Source organism: Amblyomma americanum, chromosome 4 (assembly GCF_052857255.1).
Source record: "Amblyomma americanum isolate KBUSLIRL-KWMA chromosome 4, ASM5285725v1, whole genome shotgun sequence".
Taxonomy (NCBI): domain Eukaryota; kingdom Metazoa; phylum Arthropoda; class Arachnida; order Ixodida; family Ixodidae; genus Amblyomma; species Amblyomma americanum.
The window spans coordinates 201530720-201536767 of record NC_135500.1 but is presented as its reverse complement, the minus strand read 5'-3'; positions in this window follow the sequence as shown (position 1 = coordinate 201536767).

The following is a 6048-nucleotide window of genomic DNA, read 5'->3' as shown; positions in this document are numbered from 1 at the left end:
CGGGAATCGCGTCACCGTGGGCAAGGAGACTTTTGTGCGCTGGCCATGTCTGTGCCACGGTCTTGAGGCGCGTGGTTTGTTTATCGGATGAGCTGCTTTAAGTTGGCCTTTCGTCGCGTGTTTTTACTCGTTGTAAAGGTTACAGGCCGTTTAACTAACAAATAATGTACTGGATATAAATGGCTGCTGTCTCAAGACAAGGTAAAGAAGGAAGCAAGGCCGACACGATAACGCGTAGAAAACTTTCTTACATCATTTGCTTTGTCTTCAGCCTGTGGCCCTATTCTTCATTTTTTTTTCGCCTTTGGCGGAACCATTTTATACTCCTTGTGAGACAATGCCTTGCCCCCTGCTGTTGGCTCAAGGCCTCACTGGAGAACTGGGAGAAGCTACGGCTTTGGCATGAAACGAGGCGGGGACCGACGTTGGTGCCAACTTACAGAGACGCTTGAAATCAGCTTAGAATAATAAGTGAGGTTAAAAGCAACGCGGCTGGAAGTCGAGCGGTTACTTGACTTTTTCGTTGGTTTTGTTGAGGTATGTCTTCCCAACATTGACAAAATGTCAGTGGTGGTGCATGCTGTGGCGTTCCATTTTAATCACAGTTCAGCTTTTTTTGTAAATGTTTCCAAACCAGTGCCTGCGCGTTGCAACACAGTTGTCGCTGCACCAGTAAACCACTATATTATTATTTCTTCTACTACTACAAACAATGAGACTAAAGATAATAATAATGACTCTACCACAAATACGACGGCAAATTAAAAAGGATACAAAATCCAGTATTGTTGAACCGCTTTCTTTTTGTTTTTGTGTCCACGCCCGGAATCATTTACCAATAGTGGTCCAATCGACTCCATTCTCACTCTTCACTCATCACGGAACAAGCACACGTCCTTTGCAAAGTTCAAATTAACGCTCTCCTCACCTCATTAATCATCTACAATTTCGGATGGCGTGACACAGAAAAATGTCCGAACTGTCCGGAGATCAGGGCAAACACAGAGTACATTCTGTATTCATGTAACACTGCCATTACCTCTCCTTATTTCCCTTACCTTTCCCCTCTTTCCTGGAGTGCATGGCTTCACTAGAGCTCGGCGGATGATCAGCGGGCCTTAGCGGAGCAAGCACTCTTTTTAACCGGGCCTTAGTGCTGGCCTTGAATCAAATTTTTCATCCCCCTCCTCTCTAATAACGCAGTAATTACTCATTAGCATACACCCAAGCGCATCCCTACGGCTACAAAGGAAAGCTATACAGCTTCCACAGGAACCTCGTAGTTGAAGAAAAATTCGTCCTGGTGTAGGGTTAGAACCCGGGACCACCGCCTCACCGGGGCAGTCCAGTCGCTGTACCAACTGAGCTAACCGGGACGGCTAGCATATGGCAGGCCGAGAGAGGATTGGTCAACAACTGGAAGTTTGAGCGGTGTTGACCCGATGTAGAGCGACTCCCTGATTGCAAATCTGCTCAACCTCGGGGAATTCCTCCAAGCAATGGACCAACCTGTAAACTCCTCTGTTCGGCAATCAGGCAATCATCTACTCTCGGTATTTAGAAAGTCACACTCGGGCCGTCAACGCCACCGCCCAGTTTTCACGCGCCGCAGCAGCCATGAAGACGCCAAGGACCAACGCAGTGCAAGCATACGGAAGGTCACACGCGTCGGCTTCCTCTATGCCCGCAGCAAGCGTCGCAGACACAATCACCGAGAGTCACTGGTGCGACGCTTGTCTGCGGTATCCCGACCGCGGAGCGTGTTTGCAGAAGCGGCTTCTGCGGGCCGCTCGAGCGGAAGCGACCGGATGCGGCGAGACTAGAGTCACTGGAGAGACAGGAGGACAGCTTCCCCCCCCACACCCTCCACGCCCGTCGCCGCGCCCTCCCGCGACACTCGTGGACAAACAACGGCGCAGGTGGCTGGCGGAGCGGGCGCGTCACCTCTTTGCGGAGAAAGCAGACGTGACTTCTGCCGACGCTGCGGCGAGGACGCGAAGCCACAGACAGGTCCTTCGAGGCGCCGCCACAGTGGTCCCCGCTATTGTATGGTGCAGAGCCCTTGCTTCGCACCGTTCCACATGACGGGTACGGCTACTCTTGGGAGGTGTTCAGCAAAATTCTGTCGCAGAGGGTCCGCTCGGTACGACGTGTTCTAGCCATCCTTGTGCACGCTTAGGGAGAACGATCAGTGCAAACACTGTGGGGTGAAAGGGACCCTTTGGTTGTTTGGTTGGTTGGTTGATAACAACTTTATTTAAAGTCCTGCAGAGCTTTCGCCGACGGGGCCTTAGGTCTCCCACGTTGGGACGTCGAGGTGTTGCCTCGCTGTCGCCTTGCAGGACCTGCTGGACGGCCCAAAGTTGGTCACCGAGGCTGGGGCGGAGCAAGGCAGCGGCCCACCGCGGCGGGAGGGTTCCGGAGTTAGCACCGTCAGGGTTTTTGCTACAGTCCCAGAGCATGTGGGGTAAAGTTGCTATAGCAGTGTGGCAGACCTTGCATATATTTGTCGGGTATGTTCCGGGGTAGAGTCTGTGGTATTGTGCCGGGTTGGGGTACGTGAGCGTCTGCAGTTGTCTGAGGGCCACCGCGTGCGCCGTGTCCAGCTTGTCGTTGGGGCGGAGGGAAGGTTCGGCGGGCCAGGCAGGGCCCTCGACCACATAATTTGGGCGTGCCCACAATCCCCAGGGATGGGACAAAATATAGTGAGTAGTGGAGCGGCTCAGGAGCCTAGGAGACCCTGCTGCGAAGCGCAGACCCTACCATCCACCGACACACCGTCCATCTGGCGGAAGAGGCCGCAACAAGCCAAGGGTTGCCTGCCAGCCTTTAATCCGCGGGCGCACGACTCCCCGTCTTCCCAGGCCTGCGAGCCGGGGGGCGGGGAGAGAGGCGCCTTTTTTCTGATGGAAATAAAAGTTATTTCAATCAATCAATCTTTGTATACAGCAACGAGGTCTTCGTGTGATAGCCGCCAAGTAAATGTCTTCAATCTCCTTTGGTCGGCGTGTTCTTTGTTTCGGTATCAAATTCATGCGGCTATAAACTTTAGAACTGGTCTGTGGTTAGCTTTATAGTCGTGTATTCACTGGGGCGAGGGCGACAGGCAGTCGTGCAGGAAGCGCGCCAGACGAGGACTTCGGAAGCGAAATGGTTTATTGTGGGAACTTGCGCCCGCAAAGAGTACTCGGCGGTGGCGATAGCGATACCGCTACGCTGAAGTGACGCCCGGGGGCCGGTCTCACACCGTGGACTACTTGTACACTGCGTGCTTCGGCCGGGCAGTATTAAATGTGTGAAGTTCTGTTTGCTTGTTTTTTTGTTGTTGTTGATAGTTATAATAGTGTGCAGGGCAGCAGGAATGACAAAACTCGAGCAGGTATGCCACAGTATGCTTCAGATAATTTATTACAGCCCTTTTGCCTCCTAAAGATTTGACATAGCCTTCCACAAACTGTGATGTAAAAGGAAAGTGCACCAAAACACTGTGGATCACGTGTGCTCGCATCGGTCATGACAGAGCATTGAATGCGTCACTATAATCTAGGTGCACGTGATTTGTGGCTGTTTTGTGCGCCCACTTACGACGTCACAACATGCTGAAACCCAAGCTAGAGTTCATGGCGGGGAAACAGTGCGGTACTGAATTACCAAAACCACACTAGAGTCAGATACAACTCAAGAAGTAAGCGTCAAATGCACCTCAAAGTATACCTTCCAGCCAATAGCGTCGATTGATTCTCAGGATATCGTGGTTGATACCATTGAATCTGCTGTCATGGCACTGCAGGGGTGGCAGATGAAAGGGGACTAACTCCGGCTTAATAGGATTAACTGTAGCGTCATGAAAATCAGTCGACTCGATTGGCTGGATGGCCTTCCTTGAGGGCCACTGGCCGCTTCGTTCCTCAGTTGTACCCGCCTGTAGTAAATATTTTTCCTAGTTGTGTCATTCGTATACCCCGCGCGTCGTTACGAGCAGAGTAGAACGTGAAATGCTGGTGTCTCTACAATTCTTGGGCTGAAAATTTAAACGCGTCGGGCAACCCGCGTGCATAATCGCGAACATTCGCACTCGTCATAGGACTATGCGCATGAAATAAACAAAATAGAGGACATAAAACAGGACATTACAGCTTTATGCTAGCATTTGCACGGGGCATGGTTAAATCTATTGATTTATAGATTTGACAATGCACCGTGCTAGCATAGTGTTGTGAAGTGATGTCCCGTTTTATCGACAATAGATCATATTCAAACTATCAATCAGGTGATAGAGAAATGTACAGAATGTAACCAACCCCTCTATTTAGGCTTTATTGATTACGAGAGAACATTTGACTCAGTGGAAACCTCAGCAGTCATGCAGGAATTGTGGAATCAGGGTGTAAAGGAGTCTCATGTGAAAATACTGGAAGACATCTATAACAACTGCACAGCTACCATAGTCCTCCATTAAGACAGCAATAAAATTTCAATAAGGAAGGGTGTCAGGCAGGGAGACACGATCTCGACAATGCTATTCACTGCCTGTTTACAGGAGGCGTTCCTAGGCCTGGATTGGGAACAGTTGGGGATAAGGGTTAATAGAGAATACCTAAGTAATTTGCTATGCGCTGATGACAGAGCCTTGCTAAGTCACTCAGGAGATGAGATGAAAGGCAACGCATGATCAATGAGTTAGACAGGCAGAGCGGAACGGTGGGTCTAAAAGTTAACACGCAGATAACCAAAGTAATGTTCGACAGTCTTGAAAGGAAACAGCAGTTCACAGTTGGTAGCGAGGTGCTGGAAGTGGTAAGGGAATAGGCCTGCTTAGAGCAGGTATTAACGGTTATCCGGATCATGAGATGGAAATAACTAGAAGAATAAAAATGGGGCGAAGCGCATACGGCAGGTTCCCTCAGATCATGAACGACAGTTCACAGATATCCCTCAAGAGGAAAAAAAAAATTCGTTTGAGACACTTAGATATCTCTTAACTACGGGAAGGCGAAAGCCTTTTGCGACTCATTGCACTGATTTGAATTTGCCGCGCTTGAATTCATTTCACGACAGAGGAGAAGAGCAGCTGGCGCGAGCGTGGCGCCACGTGACCTAGGTGGTGATGTAACGGACGGACGGTCACCGCGAGTATGAGCCATTAAAGGCTATCGCCTTAAAATTTACAACAGCTGTCTCTTACCGGTACTCACCTACCCGGCAGAAACGTGGAGGCTAACGAAAAGGGTTCAACTTAAATTGATGACAACGCAGCGAGTTATGGAAAGGAAAATCACAGGTGTAACGTTAGGGACATGAAGAGGGCAGAGTGGGTCAGATAACAAACACGGGTTAATGATATCTATAGTCGAAATCAAGAATAAGAAATGGGCTTGGGCAGGACATGTAATGCGATGGCAAGATAACCACTGGCCCTTTAGGGTAACGGAGTGGATTCCAATAGGAGGCAAGCATAGCAGGGGGCGGCAGAAAGTTAGATGGGCGGATGAGATTAGGAAGTTTGCGGGGATACGGGGGCCTCAGTTGGCAAAGGACATGGTTAATTAGATAGAAAGTAATTTAATGAAAGGAAAGGTGGAGAGGTCGGCCTGCGGTAAGGTGACCCTGGCCTGCTACTCCAGAGTCAAGACATGGGAGAGGCCTTCGGCCTTCATTGGGCGTAGCCATTGTAATGATGATGATTGTCATATATTTCATTCTTACCTTCTCACTATACTGTTCCTTCGAGTGTCCTGATGTACAGAGCGTTGATAGTGGATAACATTGCTTGATATCATTGGTATACTCCCGCATGGTCGTCATCCTGTGCATGCTTATCGTACGTCGCCAGATATTCTTAACCTGGGTTAAATGTCAGTGCAGCATGTTATTGGGCCAAGGGGGGGGGGGGGGTGGGGGGAGCTACGTGTGGCCGAAGGACGCCTTTAAAGCCCTCTAGTTGCGGGCACTTTCGCGGCAACCCTATAATTTAGGCGAACTGCCCGTGGAGAGGGAGAAGAGAGAATTTCAATGGGGGCGCCCAGCGACTAGGTGAGCGGCCGTTAC